This window comes from Schistocerca gregaria, chromosome 2, assembly GCF_023897955.1.
Source record: "Schistocerca gregaria isolate iqSchGreg1 chromosome 2, iqSchGreg1.2, whole genome shotgun sequence".
Lineage (NCBI taxonomy): Eukaryota > Metazoa > Arthropoda > Insecta > Orthoptera > Acrididae > Schistocerca > Schistocerca gregaria.
In genome coordinates, this window is record NC_064921.1 from 577612060 (window position 1) to 577626266 (window position 14207).

Consider the following 14207-nt stretch of genomic DNA (forward strand, 5'->3'; position numbering starts at 1 on the left):
TTCGAACGAAGCTTAACATTCAGCATGGATTTCGAATAAACTTGTCATGCACACTTCGATTCTTATCATATTTTTACAATAATACAATCTGACAAGTTGTTATCTTAAATATTAACCTGTATCGCGCCGATTCCCTATACAGAAACTTCGCTGACGTTGTGTGTTTTGTGGAATGAAAATATTATAAACTTCTTCTGCTAGGGAGGAATATGAAACAGCTTAATCACACACATTCAGGCGTGAGTAAAGCCAAATCAGTCTTCTATTCTACCGAGAAGACCCCTAACAGAACGGTACTACGAAATACGTTACATGGGGCTTGTGCACTCTGAAATAAATTAGGTAGGACCCATCAAAAGGATCTACTTTATGGGAAGACCTCTGATGCGAATCTCTGGAGCACTTCTCAGTCATAAGAGTAACATACGCACGCAGTGGACTGTTTGACTCACAGATGTTGTTGTTGTTGTGGTATTCAGTCCTGAGACTTGTTTGATGCAACTCTCCATGCTACTCTGTCCTGTGCAAGCTTCTTCATCTCCCAGTACCTACTGCAACGTACATCCTTCTGAATGTGCTTACTGTATTCATCTCTTGATCTCCCTCTACGATTTTTACCCTTCACGCTGCCCTTCAGTACTAATTTGGTGATCCCTTGATGCCTCAGAACATGTCCTACCAACCGATCCCTTCTTCTAGTCAAGTTGTCTCCTAAACTGCTCTTCTCCCAAATTCTATTCAATACTTCCTCATTAGTTATATGATCTACCCATCATTCTTCTGTAGCACCACATTTCGAAAGCTTCTATTCTCTTCTTATCTAAACCATTTATCGTCCATGTTTCACTTCCAACCATGGCTACACTCCATACAAATACTTTCAGAAATGACTTCCTGGCACTTACACCTATACTCGATGTTAACAAATTTCTCTTCTTCAGAAACGCTTTCCTTGCCATTGCCAGTCTACATTTTACATCCTCTCTACTTCGACCATCATCAGTTATTCTGCTCCCCAAATAGCAAAACTCCTTTACTACTTTAAGTGTCTCATTTCCTAATCTAATTCCCTCAGCATCACCCGACTTAATTCGTCTACATTCCATTATCCTCGTTTTGCTTTTGTTGATGTTCATCTTATATCCTCCTTTCAAGACACTATCCATTCCGTTCAACTGCTCTTCTAAGTCCTTCTCTGTCTCTGACAGAATTACAATGTCATCGTAAAACCTCAAAGTTTTTATTTCTTCTCCATGGATTTTAATACCTACTCCGAATTTTTCTTTTGTTTCCTTCACTGCTTGCTCAAGGTACAGACTAAATAACATCGTGGAGAGGCTACAATACTCTCTCACTCCCTTCCCAACCACTGCTTCCCTTTCATGTCACTCGATTCTTATAGCTCCCATCTGCTTTCTGTAAAAATTGTAAGCAGCCTTTCGCTCAATGTATTTTACCCCTGCCACCTTCAGAATTTGAAAGAGTGTATTCCAGTCAAGTTGTCAAAAGCTTTCCCTATGTCTACAAATGCTAGTAGCGTAGGTTTGCCTTTCCTTGATCTATCTTCTAAGATAAGTCATATGGTAAGTATCGCCTCACGTGTTCCTATATTTCTATGGAATCTAAACTGATCTTCCCAGAGGTCGACCTCCAACAGTTTTTCCATTCGTCTGTAAAGAAATCGGATTATTCATTTGCAGCCGTGACTTAGTCACATCTGTCAGCACCTGCTTTCTTTGGAATTCGAATTATTATTTTCTTCTTGAAGTCTGAGGGTACTTCGCCTGTCTCATACATCTTGCTCACCACATGGTAGAGATTTGTCAGGACAGGCTCTCCCAAGGCTGTCAGTAGTTTTAATGGGATGTTGTCTACTCTCATCGGATTGTTTCGACTCAGGTCATTCAGTGCTGTGTCAAACTCTTCAGGCAGTATCATATCCCATTTCATCTTCATCTACATCCTCCTCCATTTCCACAATATTGTCCTTAAGTACATCGCACTTGTATAGACCCTCTACATACTCCTTCCACCTTTCTGCTTTCCCTCCTTTGCTTAGAACTTGGTTTCCATCTGAGCTCTTGATATTCACACAAGTAGTTCTCTTTTCTCCAAAGGTCTCTTTAATTTTCCTGTAGGCAGTATGTATCGTACCCCTAGTGAGATAAACCTCTACATCCTTGCTTATCCATTTTGCACTGCCTGTCGATCTCGTTTTAGAGACGTTTGTGTTCCTTTTTGCCTGCTTCATTTACTGCATTTTTATATTTTCTCCTTCCATCAATTAAATTCAATATTTCTTCTGTTACCCAAGGATTTCTACTAGCCCTCGTCTTCTTACCTACTTGATCCTCTGTTGCCACCACTACCTCATCTCTTCTTCTACTGTATTTCTTTCCCCCATTCCTGTCAATTGTTCCTCTATGCTCTCCCTGAAACTCTGTACAACCGTTGGTTTAGTCAGTTTATGCAGGTCCCATCTCCTTAAATTCCCACCTTTTTGCAGTTTCTTCAGTTTTAATCTACAGTTCATAACCAACAGATTGTGGTAAGAGTCCACATCTGCCCCTGGAAATGTCCTACAATTTAAAACCTGGTTCCTAAATCTCTGTCTTACCATTATATAATCTATCTGAAACCTGTCAGTATCTCCAGGCTTCTTCCATGTATACAACCTTCTTTTATGACACACAGATATAAAGCGGTTTTCACCGGTTATTAAAATGGTTCAAATGGCTCTGAGCACTATGGGAGTTAATAGCTAAGGTCATCAGTCCCCTAGTGCTTAGAACTACTTAAACCCAACTAACCTAAGGACATCACACACATCCATGTCCGAGGCAGGATTCGAACCTGTGACTGTAGCAGTCGCGCGATTCCAGACTTTAGTGCCTAGAACCGCTCGACCACCCCTGCCGGCCACCTGTTACTCCAAGAAAACTTTCTTAAAGGTTTTATGAATATGTTTCAAGGAGAGAAGTTACAAACATTTTAAGATCAGGTACTCACTGCTCCCTTAGCGATAAGTGAGATGTAATTTATCTTTTGTCACAGTCCACAATCCACATTTGACTTTATGGGTGAAGACGTAGAAAGCATCTAATGTTCTGAACGCGAGCATGAGTGCCAGTTGTATTCTGATTCTTTCCCGCGGCTCTCCTATGGTACATATTGATAAATGTCGCCGTATATATCGCAAAACAATACGTAAGGTAAGCTTGTACGCAAGATTCAAGTTCGATTTCTCTAAACATGAGAAGCAGACGTACACATGTAGACTACAAATCTGCTGGTATATTTTCTGGGCTTTAGTAACTCAAGCAATTACTTAAATACAAGCGTAGCAGCAGCGTTATTTTTTTAGTTAAGTTTGCATCCTGTAAAGTGAAATATAGTATACGGAAGTTTTAATCGTGTATCTGAAAACTCACTTTCAAGGAACTTTCTTGTAATCGCCAATGAATAGTGCTGCCAGTAGCCGAGAGCTTGTGAAGGAAGTTCACTGAAACACAAAGCTTAAAATAATAATTTCCTATGAAAAAAAACCGGCTTAAAGCGTGATGTGGTAACCACATACGGTTCATTTAACCGAAGGACTTAGCATCTCAAAAGCAGCTCCTTAATACCCCCATTTTTTTTTATCTGCAAAAAATTTGGAGGGTGTGGCAGTTTGAGAATGACGCTGATAAATTGCCCCTCTTCCATCCCTGCTTCTAACAGATGGCCATGGAAAATCTATAATGTAAGTTTATGAAATTGCCGCAATTTAGCTTAAACGGAGCAAATATCTTCGTTTAACAATCAAACCATTCTTTCCCTCTGCTGCTATCAGTTAAATGTATTTTATGGATAAAGTGGCTTATTTTAATCAAACGCTGTGTTTCTGAAGAATTTTTAAACAAGACCAAGCCTTGGTCTATCCAAGAGTTTCCAGAATTTTCCTTTGCTTACAAGCCGTATTCCAGCCACGAATATCCTCTCATGAATAATGTCCTTTTGCAGTTTCGTTCCGAGAATTGTGAGAGTCTTCGGGTCTGTAAACAAGTAGAGGGATAAAACGAGCTGCTTCGACGGCTGCAGATTCCTCACCTACACTATACAGTAGAGACTTGTAAAGTATCCTGAAGAGGTCCGATGAGCACTGCACAACGGAAAGGGCCACTCGGTTGTCAGAAACGTATGGAATGCTATTTTCGTGTTTTGTTTTAAGATTAGTCTCAACGATCCACCAATGCGAAAACTAGCATCAGATAAACCAATTACTTCAACAGATTGGACGGAAAATGCGCAAAATGGAACTCTCAAAAATTTTAGTTGCCGGGGTAGTCACAATAATGTCCCACAGCCCACGTCAGTCTGGTAAGCATTGGATTTCATCTCATATTAGAAACTGTACAAGATATTAATAAAGACTTCCTCAAGACGGACAGTGTGTATCGGAAAGATAGGTTAGCAGATGTCCTTATAGAGACAAACAGAAGCACTCGGTCTAGCGGGTCCAAAATGGATACGATTAACAATGTTCGAATATTCACAAGAATAACTGGGTAAGCGGACTTAAAAATTCGGATGCTTTTACCAAAAACCAGATTCCGACATATAGATCATAGAGTAATTCTAAGATAGCCCAAATTAGTTGTTACATAAATACCATGAGCATAAGTGATGAAAATGTACCTGGAACAATTTCGACTGTGATAACTACACATACAATAACGTCGGTAAGGAGAAACGATACTGCAAGGTAATAAGAAAACTTTGTATGACAATTGTCTCGAATATCTAATCCGACAACTGACACATGATGGAAAGTCTGTGTCTTCTATTGACTAATAGATCCGATCTTCCAAGAGTGCCACAACTGAGAGAGAGACTTCGACCTTGACGCTATTTCAGAAACAATGATCACCTCAAGAAAGCTAGGAGAACATTTGCATTTGGTCAAAATGGTAGAGTGTCACTATTAACATACTAAAATCATTGGTGAGTATTTGCATAGGCTAGGTGTGAAGTTCCCACTCTACACAGACAGTGTGTAATAAATTATTAGCGTAGAAAAGAAAGCTGACTAAAACATATTTTGCACAGCTCAGAACCCTTGCGAAGATCCTAGGAACCTTGTCATGTTTTCACTACAGCAGTTACAGAGACATTTGCGACTCAGACGGTTACTTTAAACCTCTGGATCTCTGTAGCGGATAATGATAGGAAAAGACTTTCAAGGTTCTCCGAGAACATCAGTTGTAAAAGTTCCGATGATTTGCCATGAACAGAACTTATAGCGTAAATAGTAACTTTGTCACCCAAAAATCATGTTTTTGCAGATGTATCTTGATAAGATTTCCGAAAACGTGAAAATTACATTTCTAGATTTCTGTGGAATATACAGTTGAAATTTAAGGAATGTGCTAGTTTCAGCTATTTAGATCATTGTGGCAGCGGGCTCAAAAATGACTAAACATAAATTTTTACTGCTTTCTGCATAAGTACAGTAACCTTGAGCCTCTGGGTCTTAGAATATCTTCTTAAGACCGTATCGTGAAGATATCAACGATCTTCGATGAACAGAAATTACAGAAGTGTACTTTTTGTACTGCAAAAATCAGTTTTCCGAGATTTCTCAGTAACCGACCATGAACAAATGTTGCTTTTATAAGCCGCCAAAGGTCCAGCCCATACCACACCTAATGTAAAATAACCAACCCTGCGTTGGAGGAAGTGTGTAACGTTTAAATTTGGAACCTGTATTGTAGCACAGATAAGTATATCCTTTCTTCCAGTAGGTACATAAATAATCGCAAGGCCAAGGGTCGTCCGAAACACTTGACCACTGTGTTCCATACCACCCGAGAAATGATCCCCTTAAAAATCGCATTTTGACTGCTGATGTTTGGAACATATTGGTACTGAGTGCTGTCGTGCACGGACCGATGTATCCTATGATAAAAGTCGTTCCAGAAACAGTATTTAATGGAGGGTAGCTAGAATAGTTCATGGCGTTAGAAGTTGTATGACCGTTAGAGTGTGCTTCAGAAATTACGATTAGTCTTCTCTCTTGTTCCCACATGTTGTCGGAAGAAGGTTAAGACAGCCCTTTTTGATCAAAAGTAGTAATTAATTGTTCGCATGTGGCTGGAATTTAACAAGAATGATTCTACGATTACGTACAATGAGATATTCGTGTCTCATATCTGAAATGTGTGGTGACTGCACAGCTAGCACCTGGAGCACGGCTTTTAAACACAAGCTGTGTATTACTCATCGACGATTAATATGCCTTTGCCCTATGAGCAGTTTCATTGCAGCTGTATTTAGGAGCCTTTTTGCTTTAATGTGTGAAGTCTGCAATTAAAATTACCTTAAGTTTATTTCAGCAGAACAGTGAACTGGAGAAATAACAACCCAAAAAGGTTCAAAATTACGCCACCAAGCACTACGAAATTCAGACTGTAACGAACGAAATTAGCCTGGTCATGGTCTTGATGATCATTCATATCAAACTGACGACTAGCAGGACAAGACGATTTTGTTATAGTAGGGTTGTATTACTGTTTTATTCTATGCACGTTTTCGTATTATTTTCCTATTTATTGCATTCTGTTGCATGTAAGGATTTGAAAGTTTGGTGGAGCAAGCGATTTTGGTCTCTGATCCATCACAAACGAATTTCTTATCACAAGAAAGACAAGTGAAATCTACTTTTGCCAGATTACACAGCTTGTCTCTAACTAGTACCAAGACACAGTGGTAACTGCCATTATCTAAATTGTAATATAATTCTTAACTCTGTTGGAATGTCTTGACATTGACTTATTTTTGTACTAGTATCAAGGGATTTCATATCTGGATGAGAATATATTTTATGTGTTATGCTAGGGACTAGGCACCAATACAAATGATCGAATTAATATAGATAAGAGTAATTAAGATGAAGACATCGTAGAATCGGAAGTGCCAACATTGAAATCATTAGAAAACATCTTCTTCATGGAGATTTTATGGCAGCAAGCACCCATGCCTACCAGGGAAGATCTGTCGGCCATTGTAAATCAAGTAAAACAGGTTTCTAATCAAGTGGGCAGTTTAACTGATAAAACAGTCGAATTAAAACAAGCACAGGAAGATACTCCCGAGGCTCTGTGGAACCTCAGAACTGAAGTAAATTAAATCAATGAAAGGCCTGAATCATTAAAGGAAACTCTGAGTCACTTTTCCGAACGTAATAAATATATCCCTAGAAAAGAAGCCACAAATAAAGCATCAATTCTCCGAGGAGCTGAAGTGGACAAAGGTGAAAGACAAGCAGATGGTTGAATATGTTGATGAACGTGGACATCCTGCAGAAAGTAGAAGAATTAAAGTTCCAGGAATACATGATGATGCATCAAACACGACTTCAAAGCACGGAACCGCGCGACTGCTACGGTCGCAGGTTCGAATCCTGCCTCGGGCATGGATGTGTGTGATGTCCTTAGGTTAGTTAGGTTTAAGTAGTTCTAAGTTCTAGGGGACTGATGACCACAGTAGTTAAGTCCCATAGTGCTCAGAGCCATTTGAACCATTTTGAACTACAAAGCACAATTGGAAGGTATGAAAGGAAAAGTATTGACAGGTAAGAAGGAATTAATTAATGTTTATGGGGAGGAACAGGCTTGCCAGACTCAGTTACCTTGACCTACATTGATTTCATAACACGAGTCTAGCCTCGGAATATGACAGTAAAAATGGAACTGTAGCAGTCACGTTCTATGCAACAATGATTATGGAGAGAAACTAGTTGAAGCATAGACAATTTCAGGCCCACATCGCAGAGAAAAGGTCAGTGTACCCAGTTATATTCATTCGAGGATTTCAAGGAGTATTACCACAGACAAGGGCAGATGTAGAGAAAATCAGCTATGTTAACAGGGGCAGTGATGAAGCCATATGAGCTACTGAAAAATAGCTTCTGGTTCAGCTTTCCTTGCGAAATATCTGTCGAAAGGAGTTCAGAAGACACAACAAAAACTGGTATTCAGTCCCGAATCCTTTTCTTTCTCAGACAGTGCTTTGAAAAATATTTCAACGAAACACATTACAGGGATGAGCTGATGCCATTTATATCCTCAATGCGAATTAGCCAGTTCAGATTAGGAACAACTATGGCAAACCTCTGAATCGAAAGTAGAAGAATCCATGACACTACTTCTTTTCATTGATTTATTCGATAAGGATTTAAAAACCACTTAAAGATATTAATGATATACAGTTGCAGGACTAGGAATAATTAATATTCATGGCTCATCACTAATATAAAACTTATATGTGAGTCATCCAGCCAACAGCGAAATACATGTCATAATAGGTTGAAATGGTTCAAATGTCTCTGAGCACTATGGGACTTAACTTTTGAGGTCATCAATCCCGTATAATTAAGAACTACTTAAACCTAACTAACCTAGGACATCTCACACACATATGTGCCTGAGGCAGGATTCGAACCTGCGATTGTAGCGGTAGGGCGGTTCCAGACTGTAGCGCCTAGAACCGCTCGGCCACGCCGGCCGGCATATCAGAATAGGAAGGAAAGGAATACCAAGGGAAACAATTTCAGATAGAACTATAACAAACAAAAAGGATACTTAACTTAACACAAGTTATATGCGAACAATCTGAATTGGCAGTGGTAATGTAATGCTAAGCCACAACCAGCAAATAAATGTAGGTAGTGGCAATACAGCCATCTATCCCATCTGACCAATCAAAATTGAAATATCAACCCGCTATAACTACAGAACCTGTAGGTGCAGTGACTGTCGGATGAAAACCATTATACAAAAGAATAGACTAGTAACGTAGACATTACCATATCTAGCACTGTAACTGTCAGTCATGGGAAGGGGTAGAGAATGTGGTAATACTGTTCAATCCCTGAGATATAATGATGACAGAGATTGATGAAAGAAGTCTACTCTGATTTAGGTAAATGTAATAAAAAGTACACTTCAATACCACAACTGGCAATCAAGAGAGAAATAGAAAACATTTATGTGACAGTTATTCCGGACACCAGTGAAGCATTTAGTGTCATTTCCTGCAATTTTTCCCGAAAAAAATCAGAGAGGACAATGATACAAAATTTTGTGTGCAACTGCAGAATCCCTGGAGCTCTTTGCAGGTTATCTAAGAATGTAACATTATAGCTGCACTGAAATGCTAGACAGGGAAAAGGTAGCCATTAATTGCACATTTCTAGTAGTAGAATGATTAATAGCCATCCGTGCAATAGGCCTTGAGGCTATATCTGATAAGAATACAAATATAGACGTCTCCTTGGGCAATGTCACGTTCTTGGTAGGGTGTACTTCGATTGAAAATGATTTACTACTGAGCGAAGGTAGCCATGGTAAATATTTTAAAGAACTCAGCATAAATTGCATGATAAATATCAAAGAGAAATGAATAGTGATCCTGAATGAATGTGCAGTGGATTTGGGAGTGAAACCCCAGGTCCAGACAAAACTATAGGAACCTTAAAATGTGTCTAAAAGTCAAAGAAAATAGATGTCTCATCTGATAAATAAATATTTTTCTTTGTTTGACGAGAAGTCTAGAGTGAGAAAAGGTTAGGTTTGTCTAGATATCGCTCCCCATAAGATATACATCAATAGTCTCTGATCCATTGCATGTCTGCAGAAGAAAGCAGTAGAAAAGGCGATAAAGAGAATACTAGACAAGAAACTGATGGAACTTCCCAACAGTTCGTACTGCAGACCACTTCTGATCGTTCCCAAATCAGGGGGGGGGGGGGGGGAAGTAAGATTATTCCCCAATGTTCAAGGAATTAATCAGATAGTTATACCTGTAAGAAAACATCCAGAAACTACAGGTAAACTGATACAGAAATTCTCAATGTAAAGTACCTCATGAGTAATCTAAAGGTCTATGATTTTCTTATAGGTAGGTTCCATTAGTAGCTGAGTCACGGAAATATACATTGTATCTTTACAATGGGAGGGCCTATCAGTTTACTGTACTCCCATTTGGACTCAACGTAAATTCAGGGGAGTTCCCAGCTGTCTTAGATTTTGTACAAGCCTTAGACTTAGGAGCCATTTAACCTGATTTGTCAGTCATTTTCTGACTGTGGAAATTATGTGGGAATAACATGTATCTTAATTAGAAAGATTATTAAAAGCCTTTTTGTAGTTATCAGTTAGAGAAGAACTTCAAAACTCTTATATTGGGCGTTGATAGATCAGATACTTAGGGCATCTACTAAATGAAAAGTAAATTTTGTCACATAGAGGGAAGATGAGTGTGATGAGTGATAAAAAGTTCATTCCTAGAGTAAAGAAACTGATAAAAGGGTATCTAGGCTTGGCCTCTTCTTTAGACAATCCATTTTGGATCAGTCAATGAATGCTGAACCAAGGTTACTCAGAAAAATATGCATTGCACTGAAAGGCTGAATGCCAAGTGGCTTCTGAAGTCACCTGGAGAGCATTGATAAATACAGATTTGTCACTGCCAGTTCTGTGAATATCACTGTAAATTTTCAAAAATTCTAAAACGTTAATGAAATCTCGACAGAAAAAGACTTACCATCAGAATGTATATCTGCATTGATACATCCACTAAATAAAAAAGGAAAAGAAACTGATCCTGACATTTATAGAAGGCTCTCCCTCTTAGCAGTGACATATAAGATTTTGTTAATGGCACTTTTAAAGACAGCTGAAGGATATTTAACCCCCACGTCTACGAGAGTATCCAGCAGGATTTAGGAAGGGAAGGTCCTGTGTAGAGCAAATACTAAATCTAAAGAAAATAACAGAAATGATGAAAATCAGATACATTAAATATACAATAACTTCTGCAGATTGTTATAAGACATATTACGCACTTGAAAGAAGTGCCCAAATCAATCTTGTAAAGGAAATTGGACTCATGATCAAAACCACAGAAGTAATTAATGGAATGTTAACAAGCACAACATCAAAAGTAAAATTTACGGTGGAACTGTCAACACCTTTTAAAGTAAGTGCAAGACAGGGAGGTGGTATAACCCATACTTTTAAACTGATCATTATAGAAGGCTGCAGCTCTAAGGGAGTTGAGCTAAGAAAAAAAAACAGGTACATTAAGCATAGATTGTCTAGCTGTTGCAGATGGTATGGCATCAGTTACTGATTCATTAGACAGTGCCAAAGAACAAATTACAGAACAACCAAAACAGGCAGACAAAATAAAACTAAAATTATCATTTGAAAAAAAAAATACATTTCGTGATAAATATCAATGATACCTCTGCAAATGATAAAAGTGATAAAAATATAGTATTTAAAATAAATAAATTTAAATATTTAGAACAATAGATAACAAGCAACAGAAAAGAAAAGATAGCCATAGAAAACAAAGTGTATAAAATGGAAAGGGCACTTCAGATCACAAAAAAGTATATACAACAAAAGAAATTTTAGTCCTGGGACACAAAACGACCACACCATCAAACATTGGTAAGGCTTGAAACACTGTATACAGCAGAAATACTTAAACAAGATTTGGGGATCTTGAAAAACTGGAAGAAGTTGAAAGAGGAATTGAAAGGGAAATACCTCAACCAAGAATTAATGGTAATGTCGAACACAAATTAAGATCAGACAGAGAGCTCTGTTAGAAAATAGAAAGGCTAAGTAATGTGATGAGGAAAAGAAGACTATTAATTTACAGCAAAATATACTGAAGTCATAATAATAAACTAAACAAGCAACTTACTAAACAGTCACAAATCCAAACCCACATAGTTTAACGAAATTAACAAATATGTGGAAAACACAGGAAATACAATATGTATAACAGATAACAAAATATGATTTAGAGAAGCAACATAAGCGGCAGGATATCATGACCGAAAGAGACCTGCAAAGGAAGAAAGTGGATCCAGAAGGCAAAGGAAAGACGCGCTTAAAAGATGAAGGATGTCTGGGAGTGACAGAAGTTAAACACAAAGAATCAAAACCCAAGTTGATTACTGCACACCCCAAAGGGTTATGTGAAGCGATAAACAAATAACAACTGAATACCCAATGGTGCCTAGGTATATATTTATTCAATTTTCCTATACCTCCTCACTACCCAGTCTTTCTCCACATCTGCTGCCCTCTCCTCTCTCTGTTCATCTGTTACTCTATCCCCACCCTCTACTCTACAACTGCCTCTTCCCCCTCTGTCCAGCTACTCCCATCCTCTAATTCCATCTCTTACTCTCCCTCTCTGACCATCGAGTCTTCCTCCATCTCTCTCTGTCGATTTCCTTCTTCTCTTCTCCTGTTTACTTTTCTCCACTTTGCTATCTCTATCAATTTTGCTCCTGTCCCCTCCCTCTGTTCTTCTCCCCTCTCTTCTCTATGCGTTTTCATGCTTACCCCACTCTGCAGGTTCATTTTCACGTAGGTTAATATTTACAACGTCATATCTCTTGAACTCTGTGCTTTGCAATTACATTTTCTTGCACGTACTTTCATGAAGAAATGTACGATGAAATAAAAGAAATTATTCAGATCGTGAAGGGAGACGAAAATTTAATAGTAATGGGTGACTGGAATTCCAGTGTAGGAAAAGGGAGAGAAGGAAACATAGTAGGTGAATATGGATTGGGGCTAAGAAATGAAAGAGGAAGCCGCCTAGTAGAATTTTGCACAGAGCACAACTTAATCATAGCTAACACTTGGTTTAAGAATCATGAAAGAAGGTTGTATACGTGGAAGAACCCTGGAGATACTAAAAGGTATCAGATAGATTATATAATGGTAAGACAGAGATTTAGGAACCAGGTTTTAAGTTGTAAGACATTTCCAGGGGCAGATGTGGACTCTGACCACAATCTATTGGTTATGACCTGTAGATTAAAACTGAAGAAACTGCAAAAATGTGGGAAATTAAGGAGATGGGACCTGGATAAACTGAAAGAACCAGAGGTTGTACAGAGTTTCAGAGAGAGCATAAGGGAACAATTGACAGGAATAGGGGAAAGAAATACAGTAGAAGAAGAATGGGTAGCTCTGAGGGATGTAGTAGTGAAGGCAGCAGAGGATAAAGTAGGCACAAAGACGAGGGCTGCTAGAAATCCTTGGGTAACAGAAGAAATATTGAATTTAATTGATGAAAGGAGAAAATATAAAAATGCAGTAAATGAAGCAGGCAAAAAGGAATACAAACGTCTCAAAAACAAGATCGACAGGAAGTGCAAAATGGCTAAACAGCGATGGCTAGAGGACAAATGTAAGGATGTAGAAGCTTATCTCACTAGGGGTAAGATAGATACTGCCTACAGGAAAATTAAAGAGACCTTTGGAGAGAAGAGTACCACGTGTATGAATATCAAGAGCTCAGATGGCAGCCCAGTTCTAAGCAAAGAAGGGAAGGCAGAAAGGTGGAAGGAGTATATAGAAGGTTTATACAAGGGCGATGTACTTGAGGACAATATTATGGAAATAGAAGAGGATGTAGATGAAGACGAAATGGGAGATACGATACTGCGTGAAGAGTTTGACAGAGCACTGAAAGACCTGAGTCGAAACAAGGCCCCCGGAGTAGACAACATTCCATTAGAACTACTGACGGCCTTGGGAGAGCCAGTCATGACAAAACTCTACCAGCTGGTGAGCAAGATGTATGAGACAGGCGAAATACCCTCAGACTTCAAGAATAATATAATAATTCCAATCCCAAAGAAAGAAGGTGCTGACAGATGTGAAAATTACCGAACTATCAGTTTAATAAGCCACGGCTGCAAAATACTAACGCGAATTCTTTACAGACGAATGGAAAAACTGGTAGATGCAGACCTCGGGGAGGATCAGTTTGGATTCCGTCGAAATGTTGGAACACGTGAGGCAATACTGACCTTACGACTTATCTTAGAAGAAAGATTAAGAAAAGGCAAACCTACGTTTCTAGCATTTGTAGACTTAGAGAAAGCTTTTGACAATGTTGACTGGAATACTCTTTTTCAAATTCTAAAGGTGGCAGGGGTAAAATACAGGGAGCGAAAGGCTATTTATAATTTGTACAGAAACCAGATGGCAGTAATAAGAGTCGAGGGGCATGAAAGGGAAGCAGTGGTTGGGAAAGGAGTGAGACAGGGTTGTAACCTCTCTCCGATGTTATTCAATCTGTATATTGAGCAAGCAGTAAAGGAAACAAAAGGAAAATTTGGAGTAGGT